Source organism: Leptopilina boulardi, unplaced genomic scaffold (genome assembly GCF_019393585.1).
Source record: "Leptopilina boulardi isolate dan_hultmark-lab unplaced genomic scaffold, ZJU_Lbou_2.1 LbouV2_229, whole genome shotgun sequence".
NCBI classification, from domain to species: Eukaryota; Metazoa; Arthropoda; class Insecta; order Hymenoptera; family Figitidae; genus Leptopilina; species Leptopilina boulardi.
Window position 1 is genome coordinate 789,425 of NW_026137784.1, and position 14,011 is coordinate 803,435.

At 30.3% G+C, this 14,011-nt stretch overlaps 1 protein-coding gene and 1 long non-coding RNA gene across 2 annotated transcripts in view; one reads left to right on the top strand and one right to left on the bottom strand.

Annotated features, from left to right (window-relative positions):
* LOC127280178 (transcription factor hamlet-like) overlaps positions 1-1,789 on the bottom strand; it is an 80,572-nt gene extending 78,783 nt beyond the window's left edge. Inside the window, exon 1 of the mRNA XM_051303059.1 lies at positions 1,698-1,789. The gene's annotated coding sequence lies outside the window, so the exon portion shown is untranslated. The remainder of the gene's footprint in view (positions 1-1,697) is intronic.
* An 11,132-nt stretch (positions 1,790-12,921) lies between these two features.
* Positions 12,922-13,485, top strand: LOC127280195 (uncharacterized). Its single transcript, XR_007842800.1, has 2 exons — positions 12,922-13,160; positions 13,261-13,485. It is a non-coding gene; the product is annotated as an uncharacterized LOC127280195 (long non-coding RNA).
* The last annotated feature ends 526 nt before the right edge of the window (positions 13,486-14,011 follow it).

A 14,011-nucleotide genomic window follows, 5' to 3' on the forward strand; every position in this document is an offset into this window, starting at 1 on the left:
CAGTTACTATGGTACCAGTTACGTTGGTGCCATTTAGTTACTGTGGTACCAGTTACTATGGTACCAGTTACTATGGTACCAGTTCGTTATTATGGTACCAGTTACTATGGTATTAGTTACTTTGGTACCAGTTACTATGGTACCAGTTACGTTGGTGCCATTTAGTTACTGTGGTACCAGTTACTATGATACCAGTTACTATGGCACCAGTTACTATGGTACCAGTTACTATGGTACCAGTTACTATGGTACCAGTTACTATGGTACCAGTTACTATGTTATTAGTTACTTTGGTACCAGTTACTATGGTTCCAGTTACTATGGTACGAATTACGTTGGTGCCATTTAGTTACTGTGGTACTAGTTACTATGGTACCAGTTACTATGGTACCAGTTACTATGGTACCAGTTCGTTATTATGGTACCAGTTACTATGGTATTAGTTACTTTGGTACCAGTTACTATGGTACCAGTTACGTTGGTGCCATTTAGTTACTGTGGTACCAGTTACTATGATACCAGTTACTATGGTACCAGTTACTATGGTACCAGTTGCTGTGGTACCAGTTGCTGTGGTACCAGTTGCTGTGGTACCAGTTACTATGGTACCAGTTGCTGTGGTAGCAGTTACTATGGTACCAGTTGTAGAAGTGAAATTATGAAAATGTAAATGAAAATAGAAAGGAAATGTTGGAAGTAGAAGTGAAATAATGGTAGTAGAAGGGTGGAAATGGAAACAAATAAATGAATTACTTTTATGATTTTATTTTCATAATTTTCTTTTTTCTTTTTCTTTTTTTGCAAAAAATGATCAAAGCTAGAGAGTTTGATAAATACGTAACGTTCAGGAAGAAGTTAATTGATGCTATCAAGTAATAAAAACGATTCAACGTTTTTTTTTCTTTTTTTTTACGCGAAATTGGAGGAAAATACAGTTTTAACTGTTTTGTGCGAAGCTCATCTTAAACAATGGAAAGTTCCGTAGAAAGTGATCTCTTCACAGTTATTTTTTTCATATTTCAAATTATGTTCGTTTTTTGTGCGTTTTGCCACGGAGATTCTTTTTTTTTTGTTCAGAATATTTATAAAAAATTACAAAACTATAAAAATATTTATTTCCAAAACACAATTTATCAATTAATGATGCACTTCTAATATTTAATAATTTTTCTTTCTTTTATCGCTTTAAAATTGTATAAAAAATAATTTTTTTGCCCCAATATTTTTTAATTATTATCATTGCATTAATTTAGAGTTCTTAGGAGGAGGGGAAAAAGAAAAATTACTTTTAAAAAACAAATAACAATTTGTTTTCTTTCACCGTCTTAATAAAGTTTGTAAACACATAAAAAGTAATTTCGAAACAAGACATTAAAATAAAATTGACCAACAGAAGTGGATCCTCAGACGAATTTTGTATGCGACCAACGAAATTACAATAATCACGCCTCGATTATTGTAATGATTGGGTGCCAAGTTTTTTTTACGGGGAAGCCAACTCTTGATATATATATATATATATATATTTATATTTATACAGGTGTTTGGCAAATTATTGTTAATCACTTAATTCACACTGACGACTTTCGGGTAGCGAGAGTCATTAAAAATGAAACGAATTAAAAAAGTATATATATATATATTATTTATATCGGAGAAAAATTTTCCAAAGGGACAAGACTTTCTTGCATACTTACTGCGAGTAAAGTCCGATCGAGCGGGGATCGTGTCGCGCGATAAAAGATCGTTATGCGTTTCCCTTTCGTAATCTGTCTCGATCACGACGCTGATTATACACCTGCCTGCATCCACGATGCCTTTGCACTTGTCTGCGAAAAGCAAACTATGTACTAATCACTGATTAATATGTAGTTGCCTGCATAATGTGACGCTCAACTTATTCCATCAAACACCTTGTTTCTAGTTTGCACACTGAGCTATCGTTTTTTTTTTTTTTTTAATTCTCCACTTTTTCCATCTACATATATATTTTGTAATTTATTTTCACTCTAGTTTTCATTTTCGAATTTTTTTTTTTAGAAATTTATTTAGAAATTTTATAAAATAAATTAAAAAATAATTAATTGTAACTAATAAATAAATTAAAAAATTATTATTATATATTATAAATAAAAGAAATATTAAATAAATTAAAAAAAGTAAATAAAATTTTTGCAATAAATAAATTTCAAAAAAAAGAAGAATCCTTTTACTTTTTTAAATGGAATTCAACTCTCGCTACATGAGTTTGCTTGTTAACATAGCAGTTGAAAAGATAAAAGTTTTAATTCCAAGATTAATTGTCGACGAATAAAATTCCTCCCTATAGGCATGAAAAAAAGTAATGGGACTCTTTTTAAGGCCCTAATTAAGACCTTCGAAGAAGATCAAGAGGCGCGAGTGTTTTATGATACTATATAGCAACTAAAAATACTGTCTTTGAAAAATAACGCACACCTCAAGTGTCGACAGACAGATACATTAGATGATCATCATCACAACAATTCTAATCCTAATTACTCTATTATTTTATACTGTGTAGGGCAAAAAAAAAATTTAATTTATATGAAATGTAATTTATTCTGTCAACAATGTATGGAATTTTTTTTATTAGGTATTTTAAATTATATGAAACAAAAAAAAATTACAAATGAACTTAATATTTTGTATATATTTAGTTCAACAAAACAAAATGAAAATATTTTTTTAAGGCTTGCCTTGGCGGTGAAATATAAATCTTGTTTTATCTTTCTTACCGACTGAGGATAAGGTAGATTCCTACATAACCAGCAGTTGGTAAAGCATAAGTTTAGTTTTTTTTCATTATACAGTGAAGATAATGTTGATTCCTATCTGATCAGCAGTAGGTAAATTATTTTTCTTCCTTACCGACTGAAGATAAAGTGGTATTCTATGTGATCAACAGTCGGTAAATGTAAATTTTGTCATTCTTCTAAGATTTTTTTCAAACTTTTTTCATGATTTATTAAATAAAAACTCGTGTGAAGCTTTATAAATACTGAGAAACAATTTATAAAGCAATATATTTATGTATATAAGAAAAAAGGTTGAAAGTAATTGACAACGCAGAAGAATTGCGCCTTTTTTTCCAACTTCCCGACATTGGGAGGTTCCGCTCGACCTAAATTAGCGAATGAAATGCATTTAATCGTCGTTCCTGATTACCTCTTCATATAACGGATGATCCTTGAAGTCGCCCAAAGATCGCACATGCAAAAAATTAAAAGAGCGTCGTTAAATTGTGCACATTCCAATTAAGGACCCGCAAACGTTGTATTTATATATATATATATATTTTTTTTTTTCCTTTTTGAGACACACTTGTTTCCTAATCCACGCCCATAATTTCCAACAATTTTAATCATGGCTTATAAAATAATGTGCGGGAACACTAATTTGCACTTGTTTTTTTATTTTTTAAAAGCTTCACCTTCGCCGCCAATATATAGTATAAGGTTCACAATTTTCAAACTCATTTTCACAGTTTCTTCACTTTAAGAAGAACTCTTTTTACGATTAGTTTAAACTACTTTTCAAATTCATTGGGTTCACTAAGCAAACTGTAATTATCGCTCGAAAGAGAAAGGACGGTATGTCTATAAATGGTGTACATGTAGATAATGCTCTTTACATTGCACGTGTTTGGACAATATTGTACATTACAGATCGCAATTATGGATAAATTATTGCACAAACTTTTTTTTAGAACAAAAAAAAAAAAATTATTATATTGACCAGATATTTACAAATTAATTATAAATCGTTGTTGATTTTCTTTCTCTCTCTCTCTCGTTCTTTTTACGTGTTTAATTTAGTTAATTTTCATTATTTTCATTACAACTTAGCCAAAATGTTTTGAAAAAATTTTAAATTATTGCTCATAATAAATTATTTTCTGATAAAGAAAATTTTTACAATAATTGTTTAACGCAATGGTTTTTTTCAAAAGAAAACAATACATTTTCCATACACACAGTGTGGAAATAATGCCTGAAGTCAAATATATTAAAACTGATTTAAATGATTAAATGTATATAATAATATCTTATTGTTTAATATAAAATTTGAAGGTATACAAAAAAAAATTGTGCATTTACGAATTATAATTTTTCGTAATTTTTTCTTTATTTATAATAGAAAATCCCGCATTTGGAAACTTTCTGAAGATAAGGTAGATTCTTATATTCTGAGCAGTCGATAAAGCTAAAAATCTTCTTGCCGATTGCAGATAAAGTAGATTCCTATATAAACATCGGTTGGTAAAGCGTAAATATTGTTTTATCTTTCCAGCCTACTAAAGATAAAGTAGATTTCTATCTAATCAGCAGTCGGTAAAGTCTAAATTTAGTTTTTTACCGGCTGAAGATAAGGAGGCTTTCTACATTATCAGTAATTGGTACTATGTTAAATAACTAAATTTCCCGGACTATAATTACTGTATCAATTGTCAGCATAAATATTTAAATATGGAAACTATCTAGTTTCTAGACACTTAAACTATAATGAAACTATAATGACATGTACATAGATGGTAAAAAATTTTGAAAAATAAAAAAGTAAAAAATTACCGACATAGAAATCTACCTCACCGACTGATGGTAAAACAAGTTTTTAAAAATGAAAATATATAAAATTACCGACCTAGAAGGCGGTTGGTAAAGCGTAAATATTGTTTTATCTTTCCAGCCGACTAAAGATAAAGTAGATTCCTATCTAATCAGCAGTCGGTAAAGTCTAAATTTAGTTTTTTTACCGGCTGAAGATAAGGAAGCTTTCTACATTATCAGCAATTGGTACTATGTTAAATAACTAAATTTCCCGGACTACAATTACTGTATCAATTGTCAGCATGTTTTAACGTTAATTTTTTTTTTTTTTTCGTGAAACAGAAAAATAATTTTAATTTGAAAATAAAAAGAAACTAGAGAAATTACGTCGAACTAGAAATGAGAACTTTTGATCTTCGCGATCAAAGGTGTGCTTCGTCCGTGATATAAAGTTGCTCAAGCCTTGGAAAAAATGTGGTATCGAAGAAACGTCAAAAGAAATCCGATCGCGTACGATTAGAGGTTTTTCTTGCTTGCCCACTACCGAATCCGGGTCACTGCGGTGTAGGTAGTGGTCCAGCAATTGCGAGCATGCAACAACTTGCAAGTCAGCCTCTCCTCTACACATACATATAAATATTATATATATATATAATCTATAACAATGGCGATATTCAAGAACCCGTTGATTTGTTACAATATTTACAAATACCATGCACCTACCTATCGCGGTAGGCGGATCGAACCAACACCGGACTTTGTGTAACACTGATTGGATCCAGTGGCGCCAAGGTCGATCACGATCTGCAATCGTTAAATTATTTACTTTGCCTCTGGCATCGAGCATATATACTTTTTTCCGCTTCACCCTTCATCAATTATTTGTTGGCTGTTCTTTTTTTTTTTTTTTTTTTTTAATTATCCACAATGTAAACTTCCATGTTTAGTACATATACGTCACTTTTGATCTTCGATTAATAACAATAGAGGGTTGCGCATTATAGTGGGTCTCTCTCACGATGAAATTCTTTGCATTTGAGAAACTGAGATTAGCCGATCTCAAGGTAAAATCCCCCCTATCGATTGCTTTGGATCAGCCCATAAGCTCGTTACTTTCTCCTTATATTGAGCTAATAAAATTTCAATGTGTATATATATATATATAAATGCACTTTTCGAATATATATATCTGACTGATACTTGATAATGAAAGGAAACAATTACGTCTTTTGCAACCAAGTGCGAATTAACCACTTATCATTAATTACGTATCGCTATATTATCTACTCGCGTTTTGAAATTAAAATTCATTTGATGAGATGCATTATATATATATGAGTGTAATCTTGATGTGTAAAGCTAGGGAACTTGTTATTCTCACACAATCATAATATGAGATGCTAAATGAAAACGTGTTTTGTCTTAAGTTTGTTAAATGTGGTGTAGAAAATTAATTTTTATTTATAATAACCCCTTTTAAGATATATCGAGCTTTTTTTCTCCGATTTTACAACCTTAATTATTAATTCTCATTGTGTTCAAAATTTCAAATTGGAAGGGTAATCTAAAAACGCATTACTATTAAATCTAAGTACCAATTTTTATTCCAAGATTAGACAATTTGAAACAATTGAAAGCTATTCAAGTTTTCTGTGTCGATCTACTTAGTATTAGTTATTTTATATAATCAATTGTTCACAAGGTCTTATGCCTTAAAACTGTTTCTCTTTCAGAGAAAATAAATGTTTTTGTATAAAGAGGACAAAACCACATGAACTATATATATATTCTAGAAAGAGTCGAAGACAATTTGTTTCTTAACCCCTTAACTGCTGATGACAAAGATTTTAAATCCTCAAATCTTCGTCATCGCAGTTAAAGATTATTTTTATACGGTCGATTTTCCACAAATTCATATTAGGAATAATCAGATTAACATTGAAGTGATAAATGCAACCTAATAGAAATCTAAAAGAGGTGCAATTCCTGTTTCTTTCAGAAGCAATCTGGTCGCCCTAAAGGCAAAATATTCCCCTCTCTGCGTGCAGTTAATACCCTATGAAATGCGGATTATTAAATAATATAGGGATAAGTGTGTGCATTAAATTTTCCAATATATACTTGTGTATATATATATATACATATATATATACACCGTTAGTGGTGATTTTTGCGCCAACACACACGCGGCCCATACATTATCCGGCGTAATTTACTGTCTTCGAATTTCACCGATTAGAAGACGATAAAAACGGATGATGGAGCACTCGCATGTACGCGAGGGTGTGTACAGTAAAGGCGTGTGCGCCACACGAAGAATTCGCTCCGCATGAGACAGAGAGATACCGTGTAAAAGGTATATCTAAGACTTGTGCAATAGTGAATGTATAGCGGATGTCAAACCAACGCCGTATGTTGGCTGCACACCCCTACACACATAAACACATTTGTATCTACGTTGACATTCGCCTGTTTCGTGAACACGTGTGTGCCGGCGCCTTAATTCGCAACCAGGAAGTATATAATATAGAGTCTGACAAAAAATTTGCATAGCTGTCGTTATAAGCCATAAGTCTTCTCCATTGCACCGTAGGATGAGATGTCGCGACGTTTATATTCCGATCACATAATGCATTGTAATATACAATTAACGCTTACTTAATCAGTATAAATTTTTGTCAGAACAAACCTATTCTCTATTTCTTCCTTACCGACTGAAGATAATGTAGATTACTTCATGATCAGCAGTCGGTAACGCATTTTGTTTTTCTTCCTTACCGATTGAAGATAAAATAGATTTGCAGTCGGTTTGGGTTTCATCTACATTACCGACTGAGGATAAAGTAGATTCCTTTATTATCAGCAGTCTTTATTATTACCTTACCGACTGAAGATAATGTAGATTACTTCATGATCAGCAGTCGGTAACGCATTTTGTTTTTCTTCCTTGCCGATTGAAGATAAAATAGATTTGCAGTTGGTTTGGGTTTCATCTACCTTACCGACTGAGGATAAAGTAGATTCCTTTATTATCAGCAGTCTTTATTATCACCTTACCGACTGAAGATAATATAGATTACTTCATGATCAGCAGTCGGTAACGCATTTTGTTTTTCTTCTTTACCGATTGAAGATAAAATAGATTTGCAATAGGTTTGGGTTTCATCTACATTACCAACTGAGGATAAAGTAGATTCCTTTATTATCAGCAATCTTTATTATCACCTTACCGACTGAAGATAATATAGATTACTTCATGATCAGCAGTCAGTAACGCATTTTGTTTTCTTCCTTACCGATTGAAGATAAAATAGATCTGCAATCGGTTTGGTTTTCATCTACCTTACCGACTGAGGATAAAGTTGATTCCTTTATTATCAACAGTCGGTAAATGACTCTATCCAGTTGACAACTATTCACCACTTGATTACAATGTTTTTAATATCAATTTCTGAGTGAAAATAAAAATTCATCACTGCTTTATTGATGAATGATTTTTATTTATATAATATTACAATTTTTAATTAAAACGTATGACTTTTACGTTTATATATAGTAGTGATAATTAAAGAAATAATTATCACAAGTCAATTATCACAGTAGAACATAATATATCGAAAGGAGTTCGAACTGACTCATAAATTACAATCACGCCTGATTTTTCAAATCATAAAAATTTAATGACGTAAATACTTATTACACACTTGTTTATAAATTCACCATTTTTTCACTAAAACTCGTTTGGTAAGTTAATCGCAAAGTCTCTCATTTTTCCCAAAAAATAACATTTACATATGCGTCTATCTAGTAAATATAGTTTCAAACAAAGAAAAAATAAATAAAAATTATTACTAATTTTTTAAAAACATTATTTTATAAATAATAATTCTATTGATATTGTATTTAAATCATTTGGTTTGAAATAACATTGTAAGGACTTAATTATAAAAACAGATAAATTAAAACATATAATATATGCCATTAATCAAAAAAAAAAAAAAAAAAAAAAAAAGATATTTAATCAAATTAGTGAATCGAATTAACACCTTTCGCAGCTCTCAGCGTGAAAGACAAATCAGTATTTGAAATCGTAGATAGTTATATGAATTATTACTTGTCAATTCAAAAAAGGGAGCTCATGCAATGATAAAAAAAAAGATCACGTGAGGGTGAAAGCAGACTGCTTCAATTAATCACATGGAAAAAGATCAATCTTCAAAAGAATTAGAAATTGATCTATCGTTTTGCCTTTCTTTACATCCGTGTTCTTATATAGATAAAATACTAGAAATTATGGGAAGTATATCATAATTTATTTTTTCATATAAAATAAAAAAAACATTGTTTGTTATTAATTACTGCTTATTTTCATTCATTTTTTATAAAAACAGTAACAGTAAATAGTTGCTATGGAAACGGTTACTATGGAAACGATTGCTATGGAAACGGTTGTCATGGAAACGATTGCTATGGAAACGGTTGCTATGGAAACGGTTGTCATGGAAACGATTGCTATGGAAACGGTTGTCATGGAAACGATTGCTATGGAAACGGTTGCTATGGAAACGGTTGTCATGGAAACGATTGCTATGGAAACGGTTGCTATGGAAACAGTTGCTATGAACCTATGGAAACAGTTGCCATAGTAACGGTTGCTATGGAAACGATTGCTATGGAAACGGTTACTATGGAAACTGTTAGTATGGAAACGGTTACTATGGAAACGGTTACTATGGAAACGGTTACTATGGAAACGGTTACTATGGAAACGGTTACTATGGAAACAGTTGCCATAGTAACGGTTGCTATGGAAACGATTGCTATGGAAACAGTTACTATGGAAACTGTTAGTATGGAAACGGTTACTATGGAAACGGTTACTATGGAAACGGTTACTATGGAAACGGTTACTATGGAAACGATTGCTATGGAAACGGTTGTCATGGAAACGGTTGCTATGGAGACGGTTGCTATGGAAACGGTTACTATGGAAACGGTTGCTATGGAAACGGTTGTCATGGAAACGGTTACTATGGAAACGGTTACTATGGAAACGGTTACTATGGAAACGGTTGCTATGGAAACGGTTACTATGGCAACCATACGAGTATACGACGGACGGACGGATGCCAAAGCGAAACTATACAGCTTTCGGGCCTAAGCCACAAAAACCCTAAAAAGTAACATAAAAATAACGTAAATTTTGAAATAAATAAAAAATATAATAAAATAAAAAAAGAATAGATTTAAATAAAAATTAAAAATTAATGAACGAATGAATTTAAATTTTAAAAAAAAATACTTTTTCTTTAATACTACATCATAAAATTCACGCGCAAGTCAAATTTACTAACATGAATTAACGAAAATTGCACAATTTAGAAAAATACAGAGCATAAAAACTGGATCTCATCTGGTAGTGCGTATACACATATTTAATCATCGATTAAGTAACATTTTATACTATCAACATCTACTAAGAAATTCAGCTTCTCTCTTTTTCTTTAAAAAAAAAAAAATACCTCATTGCCTGCCACTAAAAAATTTACATAAAACATTTAATTTACTACCAGTTTCTTCCGTAATTTAGTCATGAAACCATTTTTATTTTTTTCAAACGTTCCGTTTCCGTCGTCGAAAAAGAATGCGATTTCGTAAATGAATTAATTTTTTTCATATTATATCATTTTTTTTTTCGTTTCGAATAACAGACATTTTCAATATGTCTAAAATAATGTATTATAAGTTCATTTTACATTGTTTCTGAGAAAGGAAAGGCGGACATAAATTTTGCTATTATTAAAATAGCATTAATAACTCATTGTATAGTATAAATATATAAACAGAGAGTTGTGAATAGTCGCGTAATTTATGCGCCTCTTAATTAACTAATCATTTTCCAACAAGTAAGATGAGATGATTATATGATTAATGTTTTGGTATATCAATGAAAAAAAAAAAAAAATTTATTATCTTATTAAATATTCTTAAAATTAGTAAATTTATTGTAAAGAAGTTTTTTTTTTGTAAAAAACAAAATTTTAATTTTTTTCAAAGGGTTTAAAATTTTTTTGGATTAATTAATTTTGATTAGCTCGCGCGTTTGCTTATATTTGATGCCACAATTTCGTAATTATAACACCATCGTAAATACCACGGGAAAATTGTCCATTTGCATAAATCTGAATTTATTGCGTAAAATTTTGCTCAAACATGCGTATTAACTGTAAACGAATCTTAGTTAAGATTTCTTTCACAATTTTCTGGACATTTGTTTCTAAAAATTTAAGAAATGTGGATGAATAATTTTTTTTTTTGGATATAATTACCAAAAAAGTTAAATTTGTTTTTTTATCGTTTTATAATGTCATTTTTTTTAAAATCAATAATCTATTGGTAAATTAATTGTTTGAAACATTTCTTAATTTATAAACTCACTTTTTCACGAGTTAATAAGAAGTCATTATTATCGATAATTAAATCTTTCGTTACACACTTTTTTTGGTTTCGATAATACAAAAGGCCCTTTATGATTTGAGAAATAATTAACAAAGTTTATATGTTATATATATATATATATTGAGAGGGAATGAAATTTATACTTAAAGAGATGAAAGCAACTTTTGCTAGATTCGGTAGTTGAGTTTCTATTAATTATCTTTCCAAATTATCGCATCATTTGGAAGTCACAAAAAAATTTTGAAAAAAATTAGTTTCTAATTACATAATTACAATTTTTTTCTGATCGTTTTTTTTTAATTAAATAAGTTTTCCCCCAAATTTGATATGAAAGCAAAAATTAAGGTATTGAAATTAAAAAAAGTTGACAGTACAAGCAAAAAAAATTTCTTGTGTTATCTACAAACTGCAGTTGTAGTCTCTACAAAACAGCTCATTTTGGGAAATACCCAAATTGGACTTGTGAACAAAACAACATTTTTTGTTGTTAACAGCAAGAAACAACGCGCAAATTTTTTGTAAGAAAAACAGTTTGTTTTGTAACGGTTGCTATGGAAACGGTTGCTACGGAAACGGTTGCTACGGAAACGGTTGCTATGGAAACTGTTACTATGGAAACGGTTGCTAAGGAAACGGTTACCATGGAAACTGTTGCTATGGAAACGGTTGCTATGGTAATGGTTGCTACGGAAACGGTTGCTACGGAAACGGTTGCTATGGAAACTGTTGCTATGGAAACGGTTGCTAAGGAAACGGTTACCATGAAAACTGTTGCTATGGAAACGGTTACTATGGAAACGGTTGCTATGGTAACGGTTGCTACGGAAACTGTTGCTATGGTAACGGTTGCTAAGGAAACGGTTGCTACGGAAACTGTTGCTATGGAAACGGTTGCTACAGAAACGGTTGCTATGGAAACTGTTGCTATGGAAACGGTTGCTACGGAAACGGTTGCTATGGTAACGGTTGCTAAGGAAACGGTTACCATGGCAACCATACGAAAAGTACAACGGACGGACGGACGGACAGACGCCAAAGCGAAACTATAAGGCTATGAGGCCTGAGAGCCACAAAAACCCTAAAAAAAAACGTTTTGACGACAAGTAAAATATTTATTGAAAATATATTTTGAAAGTGAGATTATGTATTTGATCGAGGGTACCGGTCATCCTTATGAACGATTGGTACACATAATATTTTATTTTTCAATAAAGTAACTAAAGATATTGAACGATGGTGCAATCATGGAATCCATACAAAGCCCGTTGAGTTCGAGACGAGAGGCGTGTCGGTGGGTGTACTGAAGTAAAACCAAGATCCGATTTATAAGAGTACCGCATGCAACGAGTGTAACGACTTCAAGGACGCTCAACTCTCCCAGGAAACTGCTAACCGATATCCGCGTGGACACTGTTCATCGCACTTATAACTTGTCTTTGAATCTTATATATATGTATATATTATTCAAATTCTTGCGAAATAGATTCCATTCCTTCGTGTGTTGTTGATTTCATTTTTTCTAATATACAAAAAAAAAATATTTAATTTCAATTTTAAATACAAAAAAAATATATAGAAATTTAATTTTTGTCCAAAATAAAATTTTCTATAATTCTCTTTATGTACATATTCATCGTTAGTTTCAAGGTTTTAAGAAAAAGTCAATTGAAAGTATTTTATGTAAAAAAAAAAGTCAACGGACTATAAATATGTTAAATTTCTATAACAATAAAAATTATTCAATTATTGGTACAAGTGATAAAAATTTTTTTTTTATAATTTCTTATTTACATGACAAATGAAAAAAAATTTCAAATGTAAATAATATTTGATAAGAGTCTTTATAAAAAGGTTTAGAAATATTCGTTAAATTATCAAATATCAGTGATATAGATTGATTGACGAATTTTATTCCATAATGAAAATTATATACATTTTGCTATGTCTAGTGGTAATTTTCTTTTTTATAACAATTGTTCAAGCAAACAATTATATTGATTCACAAGAATGTTCAAAAAGAGGAGATATATGTAGCAGAAAATTAAATAAAAAATGTTGCACTGGATTAAAATGTAGAGTATTTGGATCATTGTCAAATTTGAAATTTTGTTCTGAATTCTGAAAACAATTACGGTAACTATTTATAGTATTTATTATTTTATTTATTTAATTAAAATTTCTTTTATTAAAAAATATTGTAATATATCCTAATTTTCTTTTTTTTCAATTACAGTACAATATTTCAATCTCAATATTGAAGGCAATGCAAGATTTTCAATTTTAACATTAGTTTCATTAACTTATTTTGTAAATAATTTAAATAAGAATTCTTAAAATTTAATTCACAAATATGTAATTTATTTTAAGCTTTAAAATATTTATTATTTTTTAATATTTAAATATTTGTATGTATATAAATGTACGATAGTGAATTAAATTTATTTTACTAAAACAAAAATGTATTGTATCAGTCACGAATGAAATGCAAAAAAAAAAGTAGCAAGTTTTTTTTTTTCTTCAATGACAAATAGTATTTATTTGTCATTGGAGAAACGACGCAGTTCGTCGGACGATTCAAGGTGAGGATTTCCCAAAAAAAAAAATGGATTTATCTACGCCGTTATATAGAAAAATACTAATACGTGGTCTTCGATTCGTTGTGTGTCCTTAAGCTCGATTTCTAAAATCGCAAAAAAAAACCAGCCGGGTTGAATGGTGCAATTGCGCTAAGCATAAATTTATAATATTCTTGGCAAATATTCATTTTTCAAAACAGTATTTTGAAAACTAAAAATATAAAAAATTACCGACATAGATTCCTATGTCGGTAATTTGATATATTTCTATTTTCCTGTTTTACCACCGGTCGGTAATGTAGATTTCTATGTCGGTAATTTTTTTAATATTTTCATTTTCCTGTTTTACCATCAGTCGGTAAGGTAGATTTCTAGGTCGGTAATTTTTTATATTTTTCAATTTTTTTT